Source organism: Triturus cristatus, chromosome 9 (genome assembly GCF_964204655.1).
Source record: "Triturus cristatus chromosome 9, aTriCri1.1, whole genome shotgun sequence".
Taxonomy (NCBI): domain Eukaryota; kingdom Metazoa; phylum Chordata; class Amphibia; order Caudata; family Salamandridae; genus Triturus; species Triturus cristatus.
This window is the reverse complement of record NC_140592.1, coordinates 1,101,563,910-1,101,591,524: the sequence shown is the minus strand read 5'-3', so window position 1 is coordinate 1,101,591,524 and position 27,615 is coordinate 1,101,563,910.

The window sequence follows — 27,615 nt, the reverse complement described above, 5'->3', positions numbered from 1 at the left end:
TGGTCAACCCACACGGCTGCAAACTTAAAGGAATATGATAGAGCCTGTGCAACTACTTAAAACTATTCATTTTCTATGGACTGTTAGCTGAAGGTCCCCAGTCTGCGCATAGTAACAGCAGTCTCCATCTGTCAGCTGCACCCCCAGCTCTGCATACCATTTATCTTTCCAGGTTGGGGTCCAGAGCAAGGCCTTTTTCTGTTTAGCATTATAAAGAGGGAGGAAATGCGCCTCCTACTATGGCCCTCATTACGAGTCCCTGCTGGGAAGGGGGTTATCATCGCTCTTTTTAACATCCGATGCCCTAGGGATTGGAATCTAAAAATGGCAAAAAGGATGTCGTACTACAAGGTGTGCCTTTTAAAATGGGGCATAAAATGTAGATTTTGGTGCTTTGCGCACCTAAATCCACATGTCCCGATATTTACTGGCCATTTTCTCCCTGTAAAATTTGGGAGGTTTCACCTGCTGAAATTTACTTTGGGAAATTTGTCAGGCATGTGGTAACTACCACAAACTTGTCATTACGTTTCCTGTGCAATCAGTAGGTTGCTCAGGGATTAGAAAAGAACGGGCCGTCGTAATGAGGGCCTAAGTGGGGAAATGAGCATTTTACCTGGCTAGAACTCCGGTGCTTTCTGTGGGAACATTAAAAACACACTTTAACCAGCGGCCTGGAGCCTAAAATACAGAAACACATTTGTCATAGTGTCAAGAGGTCTAGGAGTGATATGCTGAAAGTCAATGACGTGCCCTTCTGGATAAATATTTCCCAATGTAACCAATTCCAGGGAGTGTCATTGTAGAATCATTCTTGCTTCCTGCTTCACGGCCAGCCTGGAGTATTTGATAGGTGGCAGCCACGGGGAGCAGGGACAGTCCAGCTTGGCTCAGAGAGTTTATGCAAGGCCACTGTGTCAATTGTACAATTCACCAGTGCTGATTGATGACAAACCGTTGTTAGAAGTGATCTAGGGTGTACATTACTTTTTCAATTGCCACAAGGGGCGTATATATGGTGATGGAAAATATCAGCATTGTACAAAATGTGCCTGCGTGCATAAATAGTATAATTCTGTATCAGGTGCCATGAAGCGGCCCTGGCCCAATGGGATGGTCAAGATATACAGCTTAATTCCAGGTATCTTGTTGCCCCACATTAAAGTCTTCACCATTCGGAATAAATGTGATAGGAGCAAAGGTATATTGAGGAACAGGCACAGTAATTCCACTGCAATGGCCATTATCATTAGGGCGACGCGGTCTGCAAGTGATCAGGACAGTGCCAATGTCAATTCACCTTTTCCTCTATTTGAGCTTTGGCAAGCCCATAGTTTTCATTAATTATAGATGAAACATCATGAATTATCCTTACACCTAAATATTTCATAAGAGGTACTACAACAGCGGAGAGGATATTCTAATTGACTTTCAGGGGTGTCCCTTGTGAGAGAGATATCCATGATTTGTTACATTTATCTGAAACCTGGAAAGGCATCCAAACAGACAAATGTTTGGAATCATAAGTGCTAGGATATATCTGGGCTGTCTGATGAATAATGGCACATCATCATCAGCGTTCAATGATATAAAACGCCCCCGCTCCCTGAAAAATAGCCCTCTGTTCGAGTGGTTCTGCCACAGCTTAAAGGTTAATGGCTCAGTTGCTAGGGTGACTTGTCCTGACCCCCAAATAATTATTTGAGGTGACAGTAGCAGACAGCTAATCCACACCTCTTGAAAAACAGTTTTTTCTACCAGGACATGTGAAACTTTAAAGTGCAAGTCCAACATCCAACCATTTCATTACACAACACCCTACCCTATGGACTTCTTCAGGCCTATCTTAAGGGTGACTCATATGTAATAAAAGGGGAGATTAAGGCTTGACAAGGGGGTTTAAATGCCAAGCCGACAAAGGAGTTTAAAACCGCATTCAGGCTGCAGTGGCAGGCCTTGGACATTTTTAAGGTGCTTCTTAAGTGGGTGGCTACCTTAAAACAGATATGTGGTGGAACATACTGAAACAAGACAATGCATTCCTATCTGGACTACAGGGTAGTTTCACTGTGTGAGCTCATGGATAGTCACAGCACAGTGAAATGGACTTATCCTAACCAAGCCCGGAGTCAAGCTCGCATAACAACATTGCAGTGATCCTCAACACGGATTTGAGTCCAAGTGAAAAAAATATCCAAAAAGACAGTGCAATAAAACGTTACAGCAATGAGGGTACAAAAGGTGCTAGGTGGTTAATCAGATCTGCAGGACAATAGACTACATACTTCATATAATTGGTGCCCTCTATAGGGATCAAGTTACTGCACCTAATGGACTGCAGGATTTAGGGTGACCATCTCAAACACTACAAGGCGCTACACCTATACAATACACTGCAGTGCCTCACAGCAATAGACCATGCAGATATACTTAACAGGTTCCTTAGACAGCATTGAAATTTGAGAGAAATGTAATAATCGGGGACCACCAGATATCCTTGGGTCTGTGGAGTGTCTTCTCAGAGTAATCCAGCTGCACGGTACAGTAAGTTTCAACAAACTATAATGTGTCATTGCTGATCCCTGGCCCCAGTGCTTGCCCACCTATTGCTTTGCCACCAGGAGGGCAATTCCTGTGAACTTGAGAAACCCTTTCAGCATTAAGCGACAATACGTGCAGGCCCTGGTGATGCGGTATGCTACAAGGGACTCATAAGCAAATGAACAATGCAATCAGCTGTAAGCTAATCAAACTATGTTTAGGGAAGTGAGCACAAGCCCTTTAACACTGGTTAGCAGTGGTAAAGTGTAAAGTGCATCCTCCACCTTCCTAAAACTCATCACATCACCCCAGTACTCAAGTCCCTTCACTGGCTTCCTGTTCATCAGAGATCTCTTTTTAAATTGGGTTGTCTTGCTTTTCGGGCTCATGCCCGCTCTGCCCCGGCTTTTATCTGTTCTCTTATTTCTTCTCACATCCCCACCCGCACTCTCCGCTCTTCCACTTTGGCCCTCCTCAATGTCCCCCGCTTCCGTAAGTCCAGAACGGGAGGTACCAGATTTTCTGTTCTGGCCCCCCGTTTCTGGAACAGCCTTCCCCTCTCCATGCGTTCTATCCCTATCTATTCCCATTTCCGTAAAGCGCTGAAAACCCTTCTGTTCTCTCAGGCGTATTCCTGTTAAATCCCTTGGGCTGTCTCCTGTGACTGATGGTCTGAGCTTTCAGCGCCAGGAAGCCGCTTGGCCACAGTGCGCTTTATTAAATATTTTTTTCATTCATTCATTCAGAGTTGTGAGGCCAACAAAAATGAATTTCAGCACCAAAAATGGAGGTTAAAGGCAAAAGGTTAAGGGCCAGATCACCCTAAAGCTGACCGGTCTACCACATGTCCCCCCCAGCTGAAACCTCTTATGAGTTCTCATCACTGAGGCGGAAGAACCTGGATTGACCATCAGCACTGGAATGGTCTGACACAAGACGGTGATCCACTGTAAAGTCTCTTCCCAGTAGGGAGATGGACCACCTCAACAATTTGGGATTTTCACCCCTCATTTTCATTAGCCGCCTGAGGGGTATATGGTCTTTCTGAACCTGGAAGTGAGTATCAAACGAGTATGGTCCCAGCTTCTTCATTGCCCAGACAACAGCAAAGGCTTCTCTTTCAAAAGCACTCCACCTCTGTTCCCTGGGAAGTAACTTTCTAGAGATTAAAGCTACAGGTTGGTCTAGGCCCTCTTCATTGAGCTGTGATAGAACTGCCCCTGTTCCATGCTCTAAGGCATCTGTTTGGAATATGAATCCATTAGAAAAGTCAGGGGCCTTGAGCACAGGGGCTGTTTGAGGGAGTCAGAGGCTTTCTTGCAAGCTGTCGTCCAGGTCACTTTCTTGGGCTGCTTCTTTGAAGTCAGTTCTATTATATGACAATAATGTTGCCACACCCCTTGAGAAACTTCCTGTAATGTCACGTGAGGCCTAGGAATACCCTCACCTCAGTCTGAGGTTTGGGGGGCTCCCAGACCAGAAGAAGTTCTATTTCGCCCTGGAGGGGCTGCACTTTACCTCTGCCCACATGGTGTCCCAAGTACACCACAGTCCCCAGCCCTATCTGACACTTACTGGCCTTGATAGTCAAGGCCTGAAGCACTTCCTGCAGGTGAAAGAGGTGGTCCTCCCAGTTGCTACTGAAAACAGCTATGTCATTAAAGTAAGTAGCACTGAATGCCTCAATCCCAGCCAAAACCTAGTTCACCAGCCTGTGGAAGGTGGTAAGGGCATTGTTCAGCCCCAAGGGCCTCACTTTAAATTCAAAGTGGCCCATCCAGAGTGGAAAACACTGACCTCTATTTAGCTCCTTCAGTGAGGGTTATCTGCCAGTTAAATCAAAAGAACTCAAGAACTTGACATCCCTAATCTGTCGATGAGCTCATCAGCTCTGGGGATGGGTGAAGCATCAGTCTTGGTGACTGAATTGAGTCTCCTGTAGTCCTGGCAGAACTGGAGTCCTAGGACAGCTCCCGGTGGGGCAGCTTTTGGTATAAGCACCATTGGACTGGACATGGGCTACTGGAGTACTCAATAACCCCTGGTCCCAATACCTTAGAGAACGCCTCTTTGATGCTGACCCTCACTTTGTCAGACAGCCTGCATATTTGTTTTTGACAAATTGCTGTCTCCCGTGTTAATATCCTGTGTTAATATCATGGGTACACACGTGTAAGCCCTAGAGTGAGGGAAAACAGAGAGGGAAACTCTTCCAATAACTGGCGACAGTACTTCTGCTGTTTTGGGTTAGGGTAGGAAAGATGTTGACACCTCCATTCACCCATCTTTCTCTTTGATGACAGGAGGTCAAGGAAAGGATGACTCTCTTCCTCCGGATATTCTGTTACCAGCAGCATGGTGACCTCAGACCTCACATAGTGTGGTTTGAGGCGGTTGATATACAGTACCCTTAAGGAGTTCTTGGGGTTTTGAGGCTCACCAGGTAGGTGGCCTCCCCCTTCCTCTCAACCACCTCAAAAGGCCCAGTCCAATGGTCTTGGAGGGTCCTGGGCTCCACAAGTTCCATTACCCACATTCTGCCCAGGTTGAAATTCCACAGGGGTAATAATAATAATAATAATTCTTATTTGTAAAGCGCAAACATATCGCCCCCTTGAAGGTTTCAAGGCGCTGGGGGCCATCAGGGAGATTAAGGGAGCTATTGCCCACAGTCATACGATGCTATGCTGAGCTGCTGCCGGTGCCGGGACGGAACTCTGAATCCCACGCTCCAGAGTCAGTCGCACAGGCTGCTGCGCCACACTTCTCTCTCCATTGGGTCGAACCACTGTTTATGCAAAAAACAACAATTGATGGACAGAATGCAAAACAATGTCATACATTCATCCCAGTACAGAGATCTGGGCCTAAATCCATAATTTTGTTTGCTCACCATGCTATTCCAGCTTGAACCCATCCATATGCAAATCAGTCTTGAACCTATGCCCAATGGGAACAGTCATGCCCGAACTGCTAGGCCAGGTCCTCCCTGGACCGGAAACAAGCATCCTAGGACTGGTATCGGGGTTTCACCCTTCTTCAGCCAGGATAGCTTGACTCCAGTGGCATGGAGAGCACAGGACCCACGCCTGGGCATATCCGTCCCACTCAGGGTGACAAATACAACTTCCTGGCTAGCCTCCATGTTCTCATAAGGTTTCTTCCAGAATGTGCCATCTGGTTCGTGAGGGCTAGCATGGAGCTAACCACATCCTGGTGGGGCATTCTTGGGAGCTTGCTCCCACCCCTCCTTTTTTGGATATTTCTTTATTCGTTTTTTGTAATAAACTTCATGCACAAAGTACAGTTATTGGAGTTATATCAATTTGGTTCAATCATTTAACATTGGATTTCAAGTTACATCAATACAGTTTCGTAATACAATTATAACATAATTTGTAACATTTACTTATACACACTGTTGCGGGGATTCTGCTCATGCACAGAACTATGCGCCGGAAACCAGGACCTCAGTGAATTGTGGTGTACCAAAAAACTCACCTCAGTACCTAGAACCCCTATCCGACTAGCATCAGTGTCTCATTCGTTCTCCGTACTATATCGAAGCTACCAATGATTAGACAACCCAGAACAAGCGACTTAGAATATTCTCAGGAATAGTGAGAATCAAGAACACCTTTTTGTTATTATTCTCATATCAGTCCACAACGTGAGTAATCAGAGACACGGAAACGTTTAAAATGTTTATTTTTAACTACGTGCTCTAAGATGCAGTATTTTGGCTAACATAAGCAAACACATTATTAGAAATAATACCATCAGCATTGTTACAATTCCATAGGAAACAAAGGAAGAAATCATATTATAATGATAATGGGAACAGGTCCCATAATACCTTGTGTACCACCCTCCCCTGGCTAATAAGCTAGTTTTATAATAATAATAATAGAAGGTCTCTAGGTTTGAATGGGGAACCCCATGCCTCCAAGATCAACTTAGGTGAATCAATCAATCAATATTACTTTATTTCGATTTAAATTTATAAATCATGAAAAGCATACAATAAAAAACAATCAATAAAATACAATTTTTTAAAAGTTATTAAAAATATAAGAAATCTTTCCAGAATAAAAAAGAGTGCTTTAGAATGGTCGAGCTTTCAGTAAACATAGCTAAAAAGAGTTTAATATTTACATGATTATATCATTAAATAAAATCAATGATTCTTTAATCTAAAATCTTTCGGTGATAAACAATAGACTTCAAGAAACTGGCTACTGTAAATGTCAGTAAATCTCCTTCCAGCATCTGGAGGAACAAAAATGCTGGGCGACCTTGCCTGAATCCTAGACTCCTCAGAATAGGAACAAGAAGTTTTTTCCTGCTTTCTGCAAAAAATTTGCAGAAAAGGATGGTATGCATGGTTGTTTGTGGTGATATGAGGTCACAGGGGCAAACAGATAATTTTTTTACCCAATTATTCTGAACTGGAAAGGCTATTATTCGTTGGCAAATATTCATCCTGAGTCTTACCAATAAATAGCGCTCGTGGTTTGTCATTTTTAGGGTCAGATATGGCTGCAGGGTTGGGACCAGTTGAATCATTAGGCTGTGAGTGACAGATGGTTTAGTTACTTCACTCAATAGCCTCAGCTCCTCCAGATGGGCGAGTGCTTTGGTTTTTAGAGTTTTTCTTGACACCTCACATATTGACGAGGGATCGTAGAAATACTTGTCCCAGCCCAAATCGTGGAGGAAGGTTGCAATATACCTCAGCCACTTAGACCTATGAGCGTTATCCAGGTTTAAGCAGTCCAAGAGAAGTGATTGGGAAAGATTGGCTTTATCTGAAGTCCATATTTTGCGCCAAAGCAAAAGAGGCTCCACTTTTGCTAGGTCCACCAGATGTACAAGTCCCAGTTCTAGGTGGCAAGCGAAGGTGCTCGTACTTCCCGGGACTGAAAGGAGAGACCTTAAAAAACAGTTTTCGACTTTCTGGATGATATCTAAGTTCACAAAGCCCCATAGGCCAGCCCCATATAAGGCCACTGACAAGCATTTGGCTTTATAAATCTGAATGATTTCATTTGGGGCTCTATTGCCCAGTTTCCTAATAAAGTTAAGAAGGGCTGTGACTGTTCTCAGGAAAAGTAGTCTTCGGGTTTCCACTGCTGCTTTCCATGATAATTTGTTGTCTATTATTATGCCCAGATAGGAGTAAGTGTGGGTAGTAGCTATCTTTTGGTTGTTCAAAAAGATGCCCCTCATTTTATTGGCATTTGTACGGGAAGAGTTTGACCTCATGATGAAAGTTTTGGTTATGTTTATCCTGAGGTCAAGGCTTGCCATGAACGTGGAATATCTACTCAGATTTTTTTGTAGTTCGCAGGGAGTACGTGCCAGTATGACCGAGTCATCTGCATAAAGTAATGCAGGTATTGGGCGTTTACATATCATTGGGAGGTCCTGGGAACCCTTCAGCATTTCCTTCTCCAGTGCGTTAGTGTATAATGTGAAAAGAAGAGGGGCAAGGACACATCCTTGTCTAACTCCTTTTTCTACTGGAAAAGGGTCGGTCAGCTCCCCCCCCACCCCATAACGAACACGAGCAGATGTAAGTAAATTCAGGGGGACCCCCATGTCAGCCAATATTACCCATAATTTGGAATGGGAAACACAGTCAAACGCGGCTGTCAAGTCCACGTAGACCATGTATAGGTCACCCTTTTTAATGTGGACATATTTATCAATTAAAAGAGAGAGGTTAAGGGCCTGCTCTATAGTGCCCATGCCCTGTCGAAACCCATATTGTAAATCAGAAATGACCCTACCTTCATCAGCCCAGTCTTGTAGTTGTTCAAGGATAACTCTCCCTGCCAGCTTGCCCAGGGAGTCTAACAAGGATATTGGGCGATAGCAGGATACAGAGTCCCGGTCACCCTTCTTGAAGATTGGGACTAATATAGATTTTGATCAGGATGGTAGTAAGCCCATCTCACAGGTAGCGTTCAAAACTCTGGTTAAAATAGGGGTCCACAAATCCATTTGATCTTTGAATAGATCAATAGGGACTCCGTCTGGACCCGGTGCCCTCCCGTTTTTGCTTGCGTTCAGGGCCAAAACGATTTGTTCCAAAGAGAAGTGAAGGTCGATAGGGTAGATTGAAGATGGTTCTTCTAATGTTTTAGGGTTCAAGCTGTGTGAATGCAGCGCTTCAAGTGACTCTTTATCTACCAAAAAAATATTAGAAAAATGCCGGACCCATTCCTTTTCCTCAATGGCTACATCTAGCTTAGCGTGATGTGTGTTATCAAAAAAAGGAGACTTTACTATTTGCCAGAAAGCTGTCATGTTTTTTTGGGAGCAAGTTTCGTGCAATTGTTCCCAAAGCTGAGTTTTTAATTCTTTTTTCCTGGTTTTTAGGATTTGGTTATAGGCTTTCCTAAGAGTTACTATCTCTTGTGGGGACCTTGTTGTTTTTCTTAGTGCCGATTTTAAGTTGGAATATGCGGATGTGCAATCATGGTTGAACCAACCTTTTTGTTTATTTGAGACGTGTGTTCTTTCCACCCACAATGCTTCATTGATTGCCACGACAATCAGTTTGAAGCTAGTAATTACCTCCAAGTTGCTAGAAGGTGGATTAAGACAGGTCATGATGGGTAAGTTAGCATTTGTGATCACTTGTTTGGTCAACTCCATGGGCACTACATTTACCCATTTAAGGGCATAACCATTTAATCTAGAAAGTGCTAGGTTATTTTGTGAAAGGATGGTTCCCGTACCTCTCTTTGGCTTATGGGCCAAGGAGAGGGAAATGCTGAGAGGATAATGATCACTTAGCAAGACTAGGTGTCTGGTGAAGACAACGTTTTCTGTCCTCTCAGCATTTGAAAGTAAGATGTAATCTATGGTTGTTGAATATCCTCTCCCAAAAAAAGTGGGAGCCAAAGTTTGATTCTTTTTGCTCCTAGAATTTGCCTGAACCAAATCTAGATCCAATAAAATTTCATTTAGGTAGTTACCCAGGGTGGAGTGTCTAAAGTGGGAAATTGAATTGTCAAATTCATCCACTATGCCACATATGTTCTTATTTGAAGTATGGAGGCAAGGACCTAAGTTGAAATCCCCCCCCCAAACGATCACCGCGTCACTTTTTTTCCTTGTTATACTAGTTTTTAGTGTAGTCCGCATCTGAGATACCACAGTGATTATTTCAGTCTCTGGGAGGTTGTTGTAAAAATTCACTATGATAAATCTGTCCCCGTCATATAAGGTCAACTCAAGAATCTGGGCGTTTAAATCAAGACTCATGGGGACTATTTTTTTTATGTTTAGGAGGTTTGAAATGTAGATTGATAAACCTCCTTTCGCTCTACCTGAGGCAGAGGGTTGGGCTGAAGAGAAAAAGGTTTTATAGCCTGCCATGTGTGTTGGTTCGACAGTCCAAGTCTCCTGGAGTGCCAAAATGTCGAATGTAGGGGCAAAATTGTTCCATAAATCGTTATTAACCTTAGAACGTTGGCCTGCTACGTTCCAATATAGGAACGTTATGTGGGGACTTATCTCATCTCCTTGACCTGTCTTAGAAGTGAAAATGTGGGGGTGTTTAGAATTATGTTCTGTGTTTAAGATGGCATCCTGGGGCGTAAGTATATCAGAATTGGAGCTAACATTTTCCTCCACGATACTGGTGGAAATCTTTTGTGGGCTATCGATGTTAGTAATTTCTGCCCCTTGTGACTTCAGTCAATCCACTCCTTCCAGGTCTGTGAATTCAGCATATCGATTGTAGACGGGTAAAGAGTAATCGTCCTGATTTGGACGAAGGGGATGAAAACAGTGGTTCTGAGGTTGGTGAAAGGGTCTTGGGTGTGAACAGAATTCTGGATAATGTAAGATGTGCATATCTCGATTGCTTTGTCGGTTATAGAGGGGCCTAAAAAAAGGATCCTGGCGCTGGGACAAGGGACTCGTGCACCTGTCCAAATTTTGAGTTAGATGACTTATGTTGGTTTTAGCCGGAAAATGTGCTCTAGGATAGAAATAGGTCAGGTCGTGTACCTTTATTGAATTGTAATAATTGAAAGAGGAGTAAGTTAAAATATGTTTTACAGCACTTTTGTCTCTAAAATTGATTGTTATGATGTCACCCTTGATATCTTTTCTCCTACTTCCCAACCAGGAGAGACGCCTAATGAAAAGGATTTCCCCATTGATCTCCGGAGGTACAGGGCATTTTTGTCCGAGCCAAAATATAACTTTGTTTTTTAGTTGGGAGTGGCCTTCTCTTTTCCCGTCCTCTAAGGGAGGGACTCCAGTTAGGACCACTACCAAAGGAACAGCTTCTGGAGGAAGGTCAACATTACAGTGTGGTTGAATGGGTGACCTTACCAAATCTTGATGGTCAGTATGTATTTCTGTGGGTTGCTTCAATTTTGGTTGGAATTTAATTTTCGAAGCAACCTCCAACTCCAAGTCTTTGGGGGGACCATCAGTACATATCTTTTGAAAAGACAGCGTATGCTGGATGTTTGATTTTGGTGGGCTAATAGCTCTAGTAGTTGCTCTATCTTGATTAGGGTTGGTTGTGAACGGTAGACTCATTGAAGGGACTGAATGAGGCTTAACTATATCCTTAGTTCCCTCTTTAATCTCCTCAAGTTTTTTTTCTAAGTTCCCCAGTTGAGACGCTATAACTTTTAGTTTTTCTGTTAAAGGTAATATAAGGGATCTGATCATTATCCCAAAATTCTCCAGTAATACGTGGTTTAATGTTTCACTTTGTGAGTTAGATGTTTCTGATGTGAGAACTTTGTTTGCGGAGTTACTTGGTTTGGTTATTAATATTTTGCTTTTGGGCTTTGATTTTTTCAGTAGAAAGCCCTTCTTTTTCCTTTTTTTTGGTATGGGGTCTTGTGGTCGAGGGGTTACCAGAATGCTAGGTTCGCTTAGCTGGATTAACTCTACAGATGGCGAGCGAGCCCTCGCGACAGTTTTTTCCAATGATGTCTTATTCATTAGGGGAGATGGAATTTTATCATTTACTATGTCTAGGGAGGGAGTGATGTCCCTAAGAAGTAAGGGAATATCATCTCCGAAAGAGACATCAGAGCCATCTCTATCATATGGAGTAATGCATTGTAAGAAGGACATTTCCTGTGAGGGAAGATCAAGTAGGCGACTGTTTTTTGCGTGTTCTACAGACCGACGTCTTTCCGCCCGTAAATCCTCTAGAGCTATAGCCTTGTCAATTTCTGTAATGGGTCTAATGACGAAATTGTCCAGTGTCCCACATTTAGTAAGTCCTCTCCCAAGAGGCTTGTCTTTTGGGGCAGGCATACTCATAGTTGGTGTTATTTAAACAGTACGTCTACTAGTATGGTAATAGGACCAGTGCATATGGTGAAATTACTATATAACAACTTTAACACCTACGTCAACACTAAGGGTGTTTTTGTCAACTAGACCACTTACGGGGTATTTTAGGCTCTGGAACACATACTGAAAATCCTATTTGCGACGTAAGGGCCGTGGCCCAGTCCAGTCTTTTCGGTCCTCTGAGGGCCTCAGAGGGCCCGCCCTTTGCCCGGGCTTCGCCCGGCGCCGTCCGCGCGCGGTCCTGCAACGCTGGGAATGATGCCGTTTTTATGCGCCTCCGGGCGCTGGGCTGATGACGCTGTGTCTGTCCTGGGGAATCTGGAAGCTGTAGTCCGGTTTTGCCTTCACACCACACTGCGGCCGCGAAATCCGGTGCGCGGCGGCGGGAGTGAGGAGATGCGTGTGCTGGCCACAGATTAGCAAGGGGCAGAGTCTGAAGGTAGGTCCATGGGCAGCCAATGATGCCGTTTTTATGCACCTCCAGGCGCTGGGCTGATGACGCTGTGTCTGTCCTGGTGAATGAATCACATCACAGGATCAGCACTGCTTTCTGTGTCTGGAAAGGTTTTCTCCAAGAGTGGCAGCATCATGCATGCAATGCAATATTAAAGTCACCCTAGTTTCAGATATTTGCAGCTGTGTGCTTGTTGTGATTAGAGCGTGGGCCAATCAACCTGAATTCAACAGCATACATTGTTATTTGACCATGACGGTTTCTGCACACAGTGTTCAGACTAAGGTCGCGGTGCACGTCTAGGAATGTGAAAAACAGACCGTTCTTATGTGAAGAAAAAGCAAGCAAGCAGTTTTACTTTTAATAACAGCTACCTGTAGTGTCGTGTGCAAAAGCAGCAAAGTGGCAAGATGGCGTTAACATCGAAAACGCTTATGCTAACATAGCAATGTGCGCAGGCAAAACCTATCTCCACTACAACACGTTGGTGCTCTCATACTAGAGCGGGAGTTGCTCCTGTTCTCCTATATAGTAAGAGATATCCTTATGAAAGCCTAAGCAACATTTAATGCAACTGAAACGTTAATTTCCAAAATGCGGTTTGAGGTTAGAGACTCAATAATCAATCATGACATATTATATATCAGTACTTTGTGTGTCAGGATCACCTGTCATGAGAAGTGTGTGGGGTTCTTATAGGGGGGGATGTTTCCATACTTCTGTTTCGTTGATTAAACTATATGGAAGGATTGTGTCGGTGTGCTCTGTTGGTATAGTGAACAACAACTGTCTTTATATGGGTGGGATTTCTTAGTCCCATCTTTGGGCCCGGTGGGTGCAGAGCACTACCCAACCATGTTAGTGTGGCAGTCTACCAAACCATCAGAAGTCGTGGTGGGGTTATCAATCAATTTGGCCTCTATGGTAGTGAGGGACGTCCTCCAATATGGGAAATTATTTATGTTCAGGCGGTCCAGTGCTGAATCGCTGGCTATCTCTAGGTCAGCTATTAGCGCTTTGCGCAGGTCTCTAAGCCAAAGTGAGATCAGGGGAGATAGATGTGCCTTCCATCTCATAGCCAATCTGCACTTTGCAAATACCATGGCCAGATCTATACATTTATTCAATGGTTTGCATTTGGATGATCGTTTAGTGATCCTAATTGGAAGTGTTGCCCATCCACTTCTGTCACCATCACAGCTATGTCTGTCCAGTATGTAGTTATTTTTTGACATGACCATACTTTGTGTGTGTATGTGGCCATGGGGGTGGCGCAGCGCGGGCAGATGTCCCTGGCTCCTGGGTACATTTTGGCTGTCCTATGCAGGGTTAAGTATGCATGATGAAGGTAATTAAACTGTGTATTTAAGCCTTGCATTTATTTTTTTGTAAACAAACTTTATTAGGCATTTAGAAGACACGTCACATTGCACCCTCAGCATACACTCTGCTGAGCTAATAATTATGCATTTTCTCTAGTCGTATCTATATATGTCATTTTTGCTATGCTAGCGCCCAATCACTAACACTTTGGTCTTAGCAGCTTCAGTATTAGGTATTTGCTAAGCACATGTAAGCCTTGCGTTTATTGAGATGACTTTCAGGATTCCCAGACACTGTTCCCATTGCTTGTCTTTCAGTGTAATTGCTAACTCTTCGTCCCAGTAAGCCTGTAGTTTCACCAATGAGGCATGCAATAGGAAGGAGCCTGGAGATATATCATACTCATCCACCAGTGCTTAAATGTGTAAAACAAATTGTCTGTAAACATGTCACCCCATGTGGTGAGTCCAGAGTTGGTCCAATTTGTCACTTCCGATCTGCGACCTTGTGTTGTGTTTCCCAACATCACCCACAGGGGTAGTGCTGGAGCATGGGGGGTGAGGGGGCATTTCTTATGCAAAAAATGATGCCAGCAATAGCTTGCAATAGTCATCCGGAAGTTGCCTGGCCCCCTTGGTGCCGTGGGTTTTGTACACATTAACCACTCCAAAACGGCTGTTCGGTGTGTTGGAGTTGCCCAATTTCCCAATTCCGAAAGATTTTGATCAGCTATCCATCGCATTGGCCATTGCATTTGGGCAGCTGCATAGTAATGCTCGTAGTTCGGAGATCCTACACCCTACTCCGATCATGGTGCATATAATTTCTTGAGTGAGACCCGTTTCCTGTTCTTTCCTTAAATCAGAGTTACCTGCACCAATCTCGTATTTGTAGGGAGGAGTCCTGCAAAAAAGTACAGTAGTCTTGGCAGTAATAGCATTTTAGAGATCCACTATTTCGTCGTCTGAGACTCCCACTTGGTAGGGAAGTTTGGGCTCAGTCCCAGGCCCATATACCCCCAGGAAGAGAGGGGAGAGGAACAATGTTCTGTAGTCTGGTGGCACGCACTAGGCCCCAACAGACAAGGCACGCACTTAGAAGTTCGCTAATGTAATTGTTGTCAGAGTTTTCCAATTTGGGCACTCACCGCTTCTTCTTTGGGCTCGAGCACTTGCTCGGCTGTGTGAGGTGGTAAGTATCTTGAGCGTGTTCATCCTTTCCCATCTGCGCCGTTGATCTGGTTTCCCACATTAGGCCCTATCCAAGGGTTCAGCGGGTCTTTTCAAAACTCCTCCAGCAAGTCGTCCGATCACCGGGGGAGATGGTGAGGGCTCCCCAGGCTTCTCATTGCCAGTCCATCAAGTTTGTTTAGGGTCTCCCCGCCCAGTGTAACCAACTTCCGATTCTTATGGTAGCACCACTCCGGTCCGGGATATAAAGGAGGAGGGGATAGAAAGGGAGAGAAACCCCCACGTCTTCCACCTCTGAACTTTGTCTGGTCCGCAGCCTGGGTAGCAAGTCCTCACCTTATGGGCCCTTCCCTGTACTAGTATGTCTTACTGTGTTCCTCTGTGACTCTGCTGGTATCCAGGGTGAGAGGCATCCGAGGTCCTGCGGGCCCTGGAAGCCAGCCGTCTCCTCCCTTCGCCGCTGCAGCTCCATCCCAGCGGGTCAGACACGTCGGAGACGTGTGGTCTGTCACCCATGGCCGAGGGGTACCCGAGAGGAGTTTGGGTCTCTCCCCCTAACCTCAGGCTCTAGAGACCCCCATCCGGTGTCCACCCTAGTGGCCGGTTGGTATAGTAACGCCGAGCGTTGCGCCTCCCTCCTCAGTTCAGCAGCAATCCGTCACTGAGCAGGCCGGGGCAGTAGTCTTCCAAACTCTTTGTTTATTGGAGCTTCCCCACTGTTGCGAGACATCTTCGGGCGTCCAGGATGTTCCAAGCAGGGTAAGGAAGGCTCTCGTTAAGTTTAAGAACTTGGTAAGCAGGATCAGTGGAGGAATATTTTGGGCCCTGGTACAAAGCTTATAGGCGCGTCCATCCCAACTTCCATTTTGGCCATGCCCCCTACTTAACCAGACTGAGAGATCCCCTAACAGGGTTTCTATACAGAACTTCCAAGGGGCTGAATCCAACCCCCTTCTGTTGCACCTCCCTGTAGGCAAAGAGCGGGCATGGTAAGAGAACGTCCCACTTCGGCCTCAAGATCTCAGGCAGGCTCATAATCATGACTTTTAGGGTGTTGTCAAATCTTTCAACAAGCCCATTTGTTTATGAATGGTAGGCTTTGGGGCACTTATAGGTAACACTAGTAGCTGCTCATCCTGTGAGGGGTGTGTCCCCCTGGGCACGACGTTGTGTCCCAATTGTAGGATCCTCAAGTTATAAATTAAGATAATCCAAAGGGAATATTCAATCAGTATTTTTATTCATTCGTTGATGCTTGTCATTATTGTTTCATCTTTTTGTTGCAATGAGCTGAGGATGTGCAGCTACTAGTGATTCACATGATGCCTTGAATGGAAGACGCCACCCCAGGAGCACACACAAGATTGATTACCTTTCGTAACCTAACTTGAACTGTTGTCGCGCGTATTCATCTTCAGGGTTCTCGCACTTATAGGTAACCCCACACTCCTTCTGCATAGACTTCATGTATGCAGACATGAAATTGTTGCCCCTGTCTGACACCACTTCTTTGGAGAAACCCAATCTGGTGAAAATCCCCATCAGGACCCTAGCACCTGCTGGTGCAGTAACAGTCCTCAAAGGTTTGGCCTCTGGGTATCAATCAATCAATCAATCAATCACAGAATTTATAGAGCGCACTACTTACCCGCGAGGGTCTCAAGGCGCTGGGGGGGGAAAGGGGAGGGGTGCCGCTTCCGGTCGAACAGCCAGATCTTGAGTAGCCTGCTGAAGGTCAGCAGGTCTTGTGTCTGTCGTAGGCTGAGTGGAAGGGTGTTCCAGGTCTTGGCGACGAGGTGGGAGAAGGATCTGCTGCCGGTTGTTGTTCTTTGGATGCGCAGGACGGTGGCGAGGGAGAGGTCGGCGGAGCGGAGCTGGCGGTTGGGGACGTAGAAGAGGAGTCGTCTGTTGAAGTAGGCTGGGCCGGTCTTGTGGAGTGCCTTGTGTGCGTGGATGAGGAGTTTGAAGGAGATTCTCCTGTCGACTGGGAGCCAGTGCAGGCTTCTCAGGTGGGGGGTGATGTGGCTGTGGCGTGGTACGTCGAGGATACGGCGTGCAGAGGCGTTTTGAATGTGTTGTAGTCGTTTGATGAGCTTGGCCAGGGCTCCTGCGTAGAGGGCGTTTCCATAGTGACTGTTCTTCTTGTATCTGTCTTGTATCTGTCGGGATCCACCTGTAGATCCTGCGGAGCATGCGGAGGATGTTGAAGCAGGAGGAGGGGACGGTGTTGACTTGCTTGGTCATGTAGAGCGCTGAGTCGAGGATGACTCCCAGGTTGCGTGCGTGGTCGGTGGGTGTCGGGCTGCTCCCAGTGCCGTCGGCCACCAGGAGTCGTCCCAGGCTGATGGGTTGGAGCCAAGGGTGAAGACCTCTGTCTTGTCCGTGTTCAGTTTTAGTCGGCTGCTCTTCATCCAACCGGCGACGGCCTTCATGCCTTCGTGGAGGTTGGGTTTGGCGGTGAGTGAGAGGATCAGTTGAGTGTCGTCAGCGTTGGAGATTATGTTGAGGTCGTGCTGTCGGGCGATGCGTGCGAGCGGGCCATGTAAATGTTGAACAGTGTCGGGCTGAGGGATGAGCCCTGGGGTACGCCGCAGATGATTTTGGAGGCTTCGTATCTAGTGGTGTGGTCCACCAAGACCAGGATAAACCTGTTGCCTAAGGCTTTCTTTGGGTCCTGCGTTTCTACAATGTTGGCGGTTCACCTTTCAAAGGTGAGGATTCAGGGGCACTTTCAGCTTTTTCCCTTCTTGCCTGGCAGGTGCTTGAGGTGCATGGGCTTGAAGGAACAGAATCCTCTAGACTTGGTGCTTTGTTGGTTTTACATTTCATCATAGTGTAGTAACATTTTGGAAAGAAAATGATACAGTAAGCACCGGATGGCATAGATTGCAATGATGAAGGTGCAGTCACTCACAAACATTTTCAGGGTGAGATTTACACTGACTGACAGGTACAAAACTGCTATTTTGCACTTGTTTGATTCTAATATGGTTGAAAATTAGCAAGCATGTCAGTGCAACTTGTGTAATGTCTGATTAAGTCCCATTTAGGGCCTGTTGAAGGACACTGTGATACTAGACCAATGGGTGCTGCTATGATAAATGGGTAGAAGCGAGTGTAGGCAGCTAGAACGATGTGCTTTTAATGAAGATTAGGCAGGAATAGTATGACTCTTAAGGCACTCTTATAAAACCCTCATATGGTGATGTTTCTTTTCATCTATTTTTTAATTGCTGTGTTTGTGTCCAGAACGGATCCAGAATCTGCAGCCAATGTCTCACGACTTTTTAGCATGGTCCACTGTGTAATTAGCTGCCCACAATAAAGGAAAGGGATAATAACATTCTGTGCTTTATCTAAAGACAGCAAAGATTTTCTTTTTTTTATTGTCCAGAGATAATGTTATGCAGGATGTTGTTAAGCTCCACACACTCTTGAGCAGTCTTATGATACTTCAGTGTTTGCTCTTTTTAATAGTGTTAGTAGTGTTTAGATATGGTGTTTGCGTCACGATAATAATGTAGTAAGGTGGCATTCTTTCCCTGAGACGTACATTTATTAGCTTTAAATAAACATTTATCACCTCTGCGAAAATATAAATGCAAATAATCATGTGCATTTTCTAGAACCACGCATCTGGCAAAATAAAGTACGTGTGGAAAGGGTTTTGGCTAGATCTTAAAAGGTGGACATTTGGGAGCTTTTGTACAGAGCACATCAACAGTCAGTGATTGGACATAAGTAACATCGAGCAGCTCAAATGCAAATCAGTACTGACCCTCGTTTCTAGTATGCCAAATATCTACTAGATTGTGGGTAGTAATAATTTCAGTTAGTCCAGTTGTGGCTGCTGGACAGTAGTGACCGGTGAGACATGATCTATCATTTAAGATATCAGACTCAACATTAAAGCAGACAGTTGTTCCACACCTGTTAATAAAACAGAGGTCCCCTGGTCTGTGTGTTGGGTCCATATAATGGTAATGTGTTTTACTTCAACCACCCAATGAATTATAAGGTATCGACCATGGTCAACTGATATTGAAAAGAGCGGTTGAATGCGCACACCCCTCCTAATAAGAATTGACACTTGTAATCCGAAAGATGAGTATTGAGCTGTATACTAATGAACACAATTGGATAAAAAGTGACAGGAAAGTGGGTTTCCTGCAATCGGGCAATTCTGAGATTTTTTATCCAGCTATACCAGGACTGGCACATTTTGTGTGGCTGTTCAAACCTCTCACATTCTAGGTGACATTATCATTCTGTCACCATGCCTGTTTCCTACAATTTAGGCGTAACACAGAGTACAGCCTATCAACCACGTCAATGACCAAGATAAGTGAATGGGGCAATATACCTGCATGCATTGCATCAATGAGGCATAGGTGGTATTACTGGATTCATGTGACATAAACATTACCTGAACCTTTCACCCCCCCATGCTGCATTCCTCAATTCAGTCAGTGTCCACATTAGCCCTACCCACCTCCCTCCCCCAACCCTTGCGAACAACATCTTCAACATCTCAGCAAGGAACATGATGAACATGAAGCCGATATTATCTATGTGGAAAATCATGAGTGACAGCCAACACACTTCAGGCCAGGGGAAGTATTGTTTCTGATACAGAGAAGATAGGAGAGCTAATTCATAATACTACTCAACTGTGGGCCAACAGAATGACAGTGCAGCAGACGAAAGTCAGGCACAGCAACTCAACTTTGTAGTGTGTAACTCAGTCAAAATGCGGTCAGGACCTCTCAATCTGATCTGTCACAGGCCCCCCAACCAGGGCAGTAGTCAGGCACATGTTTTTATCAGGGAAAATAATGGCACACAGTGAGGGTATAGGGTACATGATCATACCACACTGCTTTGCTCAAGATGATTTTGTCATTGTCCCCACTTTATGATGAGGAGGTCAGTGATATCTTGGTGTTCCCAGGCTCTAGTGATTGCATCTTACAGAGAAAAGTAATTGCCTGCTCAGGGTGATTGAAGACCTGGACTTTGCTTTTCATGTAATTCTTGAGACAGGCTGGATAGAGCATGGCATATTGCAGGCCATAGTGTTGCTCTTTCTTTTTTATTGGCAGAAAGTCCCAGCAGGCTTCCTGAACCATTATGGTAAAATCCAGGCACACGGCAATAGATGTATCCTCATGCACCAGAGACCCCCTTTCCCAGGTCAACTGTAGAGTCATGTCATGGTACCTGAGATTGAGAAGACAGGCAATGATGGCGTAGCCAGGAGCTCCAGGAGGTGGCGTGGACAACAACGATCGATGTGCCCTTTCAACAATAAGGTGGCCAGGAAAGCAGTCTACACTAAAAGTGTGATGAGCATTTTCTCAATATATTCCTCAAGTTTACCTGTTTGTGGAGTTTTGCAAGCCCAAAATGCTCAGATTATGTCTACTTGATCTTGTCTCCAAGACCTCAATAGTAGTCTTGGTGACATGACTACTTTTCCCATGATGAACAACTTCTTGTTGCCCTTGTTGGCAGAATCTTTAGCATCAGATATTCTCTCTTCAACTGACTCTGCATCTCAGCATCTCATGTTGGATCTATCCACAGCTTTTGATACTGTCTCCCCATCTCCTGCCTTTCTTTGTACAGGATTAAGGGTAAGTCCTTGAGTGTTTTAAGATCTTTTCTGTCAGAGAAACCACAGATAGTAATGTATGGACAGTTTTTTTCAGAACCTTTCTCCTTGCTGCTTGGGGTCCCACAGGGGTCTTCCCTAAGCCCACCTTTGTTCAATCTGTATGTATCCTCCTTGGTTAAATAATCCAGTCTTTTGGTGTTAAGCTTTAATGTAAGCTGACACGCAAATCATTGTAACCATCACTCAGGATGTACATTCGACATCCAGCAACTTCAACAACTGCATGAGGAAGATCTGTACTTGGGTGAAGGATAATTGCTGAAAGTTAAATTCTGACAAGACAGAGGTCCTCCTTTTTGGCTTCCATGCCTTCTGTATGGAGTAACAACTGATAACCAGATGTGTTGGGCTGCCTCTTTCTCCTGTCAATTCTGCTAAAAATCTTGGGGTGATCCTTGACCATCAATTTCATTTGAGCTATAGTTCAGTCATACAGTTTACTCATGTGGGAACAGCATTAGATCCTTGTCGAAAACATGTCCTTACATCCCTATCTCAGTTTGTAAAACTGTATTCCCTTGGCACTGATCTGCACAGTAGCACAGCATCAATAAAACCTCCTTGATAAAACTTCAAATGATCCAAAATGCAGTGGCCCGGCTTATTCTTGATTTCCTCAAACACCAATTTGTATTAGAAGATCTCTTGAAGATGCATTGACTTCCAGTGAGGAAAAAAATGATTTTCAAGGCTTTGTGCGTTGCCCACAAAGCCTGCTCTAATAAAGGCCTGAGGTTCATTAGAATCAGGTTTTATTGGTATGCCCCCACAAGGACACTTTGTCCAGCTGGTCATAGGCTGGTAAATCTTTCTCTCTTGCCACAGGTACATTGTAGAATTCCCTGTCCTCTCATGTGGCAGAAATTGAAAGTGATCTGACATTTAGGAAACAGCTTCAAACATTGTTCTTTGCACTGTTGAACATTTAGGATTTTAAGGGGCTGCTATCTTCCTTTCTGGGAATCTCAGTTCTAGCTGGCTTTTTCGCTCCTTGATGCCCGTTTGGATATATATTTGGCTTTAAAAGTTGTTTTTCATTACATTTCATCTCTGGCAATAGCATCTTCTCTGAGTCTGCTGCAGAAGGCCCCAAGGATCTGAAAAGGCAGGTGGAGCTGAAGTCTTCTCATTCTTTATCAATCTGGCTAATTGAAAAGTGTCAAATGTAAGCTTTGCTTACTTGTGGTCCACCGTGCCCATGTCTTTTAAGTGTGTCTGAGTCACATGCCATAGCCACTGCTGCAGGGACTCTTTTGGAGTGCAGCAGGGGACAAGCAGTGCACGTGCGGTTCAGGCAGCCTGTGGGCCCAGGTTGGGGCAGACTTACCAACTTTTGGCAGGCATTATTTTGCAGTTCCCCATCACTGGCAAGTGCCAGTAGCAGCAGAAGTCCGTTCAAACCTGCACAAACCTTGTGGGTTGAACTGCATTACACTGTTCTCCACTGCCCAGATCAGGCTCGGCCAAGCCACATCTGATCAACCTCTGTGTTCGCCACCAGGAGGACAAGCCTCATCCTATTGCTGTGTCATAGTATATTCCGTACAGGCATCAGGATTCTGATGGATAGTTTTCCCTGGTCCAAGGTGCCTTACTCAGGTGCGGCTATCTTGGAGCTAGGCACTCTGGTGCCCTCCACCTCTGAGTGTTTCCATTTGTGTTGTGCCTTCCCATACCAATTCACAGCCACCACGGTGAAGAATTGCAAGTGTGGATGTGCCTGTTCACCCCAACCCTCTACTTCTATATACCATTAAGTTTTTCAGAGATCTGGCTACATCTGTTTCCTCAGTAGAGCTTCCAGTGCCTTGTGGCAGTATTTCCACAAAGAAAACCACACATCAACCTGATGGATGTTCTACCTCACAGACGGTGCCTTATGCCATCGACTGCAATTTTAGATTATAGTGGATTATCACATAATAAGGAAAGTATTGCAAACATCCCTGTGTTTTCAACAGAAACCTCACAGGGTCTATTAGGCAAAGGAGCACCCATTGCATGTGTCCAGTGCCTAGATATTCCCTCATTTGATCCCATGCCGGCACATGGGAAACATATAATTTGTTTGCATTCATTTCATTGTCATGCCATTTTTATTGTGGGTATTTTGGTGTGGATGTCAAATTGTATTATAGACCATCTCATCATCATCATCATCATCGTCATTTCATTATAAATGATACAATGAAAAACTTCATAAGTGATATATTATTGCTTAAAGTTTTTAGGGTAAGAGTTAAATGGTTAAAGGTAAGGTCTTAAGGGTTAGGGTAAGAGGGAAATGTTAAGTGGCAAGGCATAAGCAGGTAAGGGGTTAAGGATATGGAGTTATGGGAAGGTGTTAAGGGGAAGATTACAGCGAAGGAGGTTAGTGTAAGGGTGGTTAGGGTATTGGGATTGAGGTAAGGAGCTTACGGTATGGGGTTAAGGGAAAGGGACTAAGGGGGTACAGGCATTAGGAGATTTGGGGGAAGAGTAAGAGGTTCGGAGATAATTCAGGGTAAGTTTAAGGTTCTACTGTGCAAAGGTGTGCTGAAGTGGGTATGGCTTTAAAGATAAAATGGGAAGGAATTTAGGGTGGTGAGTAAGGAGAAAATATGTTAAGGGATAAAGCCATTAGCAAAGGAGGATCTGGTGGCTTAGTGGACTAACGCGCCCCGTAGTGGCCTGTGTTTAGACCCGATGCCCACAGGTTCAATCCCGGCGCATCCACACCGCCTTTCGATAAAATGAGTACCTTTGAGTTGGATAACAATAAAGCTCTGTTATTCAGCACCAAGATACCATTCTGGGTAAAAGTGTGCTTTACAAATAAACATGTTATGTGATATTAGGGGTATAGGGTTACGTTATGGGTCAGGGGTCAAGGATTAGGAAAGAGGGTTTAGGGATTAAGTCAGGAATAAGGGAGGAAGAGGTCATCTCATAGTCTGTTTATTTACCTCGTGACTTTTACTTTACTCTGTTTTCAAGAATAATAAAACCACTTAAAATCTTAACCCCCTTACCTGTAACTCCTAACCCATAACCGCTTGCTATTGAACCCTAAAGTCTTACCTTGTGGCCCTTTACCCCTTACTCATAACCCTTAAGTCATATCCTGATAACAATAATCCATTAGCCATTACTCATACCCCTTACCTTATACCTTTAATCTATTACCTGTTACCCCTCTTGTCCTAATTCCTTGCCCCTAACCTTTACCATTCTACTTAAGCACGTAGGCTAAACCTTACCCCTTCCCTTAAATCATTAGCCTTACATGCTTAACTACTTTCCCTTACCACCGGACCTCAACCACCTATGCCCTTACCACTAATCTTAACTATTAACAATATACCTTTGCCCATATCCACTTACCTTTATAACATTATTCTCTTGCTCATTTGTTTGGTGCTAATATGGGTGAAGAATAGCAACCTGTGTAATGCGCAATTAGGTATCGTCATATACATACTGGTGATTGGTGTATACATGACTGGCTGATTCTAGTTAGATGTAAGTCTTTTGTCGAGGGGTATGACATATACCTACGGCATGTATCTCAAATGCTGCTCCATGGGCCTGCAGCACTGGTTGCGCTATTCACTGAGGTAGCTCATCGATTGTGCCATAGGTTTGTCCTGGTGGGTCCTGTGTGAGCAGGTTAATGTTACTTGGCTTGGCATTTAAAAGGCTATGTGCCAAGGTTCTGCATGTCTCTTACAATATAAAAGTTCTCCCTGGTGACAGGGTGCAATGTTTGGAAGAGGTAGGGCATGTGCATGTGCGTGTTACATGAAAGGGTCATGAATGGCACCAGATAGTGTGTTCAGCATGATGGGAAGCTGCATCTCACATGGGAAAATATAGGGAAGCACTATTGAGCAGTATTTCCTATGGGCAGAATAGTAGTAGTATAATGTTTGATACCAATGAGTTTGTAATTGCGAATTCTCTCCAGTAGTGCGAATGGATCCGTCATTACGTATGAGGAAATTTCACTCTGGGAACATGGGCATTTCGAAGCTCATGGCTCTGTGTGCCTGTGGATCTGGCTCCAATTTACATCTGGGTGCTAGGGGGACAGCTACATCAGTGCTTTCCTGATAGAAGGCCATAAACTAGGGGCTCAAGGGAAACTGTGGACCTCTGACTTTCTGTGATGGTTACGTGGGGAAGGAATTCAATCAATCAATCATGACATTTGTAAAGCGCACTACTCACCCGTGAGGGTCTCAAGGCGCTCGGGGGGGGGGGGTGCTGCTACTGCTCGAAGAGCCAGGTCTTGAGTAGCCTCCTGAAGGTAAGTAGGTCCTGGGTCTGCTGTAGGAGGATGGGGAGGGTGTTCCAGGTCTTGGCGGCGAGGTGGGAGAACGATCTGCCACCGGAGGTCGTTCTTCAGATGCGGGGGACAGTGGCGAGAGCGAGGTGAGCGGAGCTGGCGGTTTGAGGTGTAGAAGGTGAGTCGGCTGTTGAGGTATGCTGGTCTGGTGTCATGGAGTGCCTTGTATGCGTGGGTGAGGAGCTTGAAGGTGATCCTCTTGTTTATGGGGAGCCAGTGCAGGTGGGGGTGATGTGGCTGTATCGGGGATGTCGAGGATCAGGCGGGCAGAGGATGAACCCTAGGTTGCGTGCGTGGTCAGTGGGTGTCGGTGCTGCTCCCAGGGTGGTCGGCCACCAGGAGTCATCGCAGGCTGAGGGGGTGGAGCCGAGGATGAGGACCTCCATCTTTGTTCGAGTTCAGCTTCAGACGGCTGTTCTTCATCCATTCGGCGATGGCTTTCATCCCTTCGAGGAGGTTGGTTTTGGCGGTGAGGGGGTCCTTGGTGAGGGAGAGAATCAGCTGTGTGTCATCGGCGTAGGAGATGATGTTGAGGTCGTGCAGTCTGGCGACGTGGGCGAGCGGGGCCATGTAGACGTTGAACAATGTCGGGCTGAGGGATGATCCTTGGGGTACGCCGCAGATGATCTCGGAGGCATCGGAGCGGAAAGGGGGGAGGCGGACGCTCTGGGTTCTACCGGAGAGGAAGGAGGTGGTCTCAGAGCAGCTCGGACGTGGAGAGCCGCGACGGTGTCTGCAGGGCTCGGGTGGTAGTTCCGCTTGGATCGAGCCGCGACACAGTCAGCAGGGCTCCGGTGGTTCATTCCAGAGCCTTGTCATGGATCCCTGCGTTGTGGATAGGGGTGGGCGAGAATTTCCGTTCCACTCGCGGAAATTGCGACATTTTGACATTTTCGCGTTCTGCGCGGAACGCGAAAATGTCGAAACTTCCACGATCCACGACCGGAACGGACATATGCAGGTGCAGGACAGGATTCATTCTGGGACGATGCTCCTGTCACTTACAGATATAAATAAAGCAGGTGCCCGAGTTGGAGCTCAAATTCAGTAACGCATTAATCAGCACAAAACATTCGGGAGTAGCTAGGTCGAGGCTGGGCAGGTGTGCTTTTCTCCCCACATCTACGGTCAAAAATTAGCTGTGATCCTCGATGGAGCTCTGTGCATCCACGACTTTCTCGAGCTCAACCTCCGTGTAGCTCCTGACGCCAGGAGGTTCTGTCTCCTCATCTGCTGCTCTGATTGGTCTCTGGCCCTTTATAAACAAGCGGCATGTGAACTGCATGGAAGCCCCGCCACACACACCAGCGGTGGGCATCGTCTTCCCGCCCTTCCCCCACTATGATGGACAGCTGACTCACGGAACCCCGGGGCCCGTCGGCGCCGTGGCAACGTTAAAGACACACATGGTCACTGTAGACAACTCTTCTGGCCCTTTACGCAGTTGTAGTGTAGGAAAAGCACTATACATTTACCCAACGAGGTAGCACTTACTGATTAGCCAGTAGAAAGTACTCCGAGTCCAGTTATTTTATCTCCCGTCAAAAATTAGCTGTGATACTCGATGGAGCTCTGTGCATCCACGACTTTCTGGAGCACAATCCCCGTGTAGTTCCTGACACCAGGAGGTTCTGTCTCCTCGTCTGCTGCTCTGATCGGTCTCTGGCCCTTTAACCAAGTGGCATGTGAACTGCATGGAAACCCCGCCACACACACCAGCGGTGGGCAACGTCTTCCCGCCCTTTCCCCCACTATGACGGACAGCTGACTCGAGGGCACCCAACCGGAAGCCCTAATCTCCGCGATCACGTGAAATATCGCGAGATTGCGGAGATTTTGTGCCGTTTCGCGATATTTGGCGAAAGGCACTTCCGGTAATTCCGCCCACCCCTAGTTTTGGAGGCGTGTGAGTAGGGTGCGGTGGCAGACAGTGTCGAAGGCGGCTGAGAGGTCCAGGAGAACGTGGGCCGCAGTTTCTTCGCTATCCAGCGGGGCTCTGATTTCATCGGTGGCAGCGATGAGGGCAGTTTTGGTGCTGTGGTTTCTGCGGAAACCCGGACTGGGACGGGTCCAGAATGTTGTTCTCCTCGAGGAATGGGCACCTGCATTCCAATAGGTAGGGTCTTGGCCCCACTAAAGAAAGTGATCAAACTACCCGGGGTAGAATGACAGACAGAACAACATTTAGAGAGGGCCTGTGGATTTCAGAGGTGGCCTTTTAAACTGATTGTAGCTTCTAAGGCCAATGTGGGTGTAACTACTGGGGCTGTGGCCTCCAAAAGCAGAGACGCTTTTTGATTTGGAACCATACTACACTGGTTTGATGCAGGGACATCAACATGAGGAATCATAAGGGCAGGAGGGACTACAATTGGATTTTACTTACAGTCTTGTGGTGGCCTGGAGCTTGTAGTGCACTAGGAAGGGGACCATCACTTGGTGGATTTTGCCTGGACGTTGTTGGCCTGCAGCTAAATGCCAACTGTCATGGCCCAAGTCCCTAAATACTTTCCAAGGGCTGGTTGGCTAGCCTCCTGTGCACGAGATCCCACGGACACAAATGATCTCACTGTTTCCACAAGATCATAAGGACTGCACAGGGTGCAGTGGAAACAGGTGGAAGGGATAGCCGGTTTGGACAAGGACCTTCCTGACGTACACCATCATCATACTGTGTAGAGAAGTCTTCTTGTAAAGATCAGTAGCCACCTGAGGTGCCAAAACAGGAGGAATTTAAGGAGTTCATGGGAAGCTTGAAGAT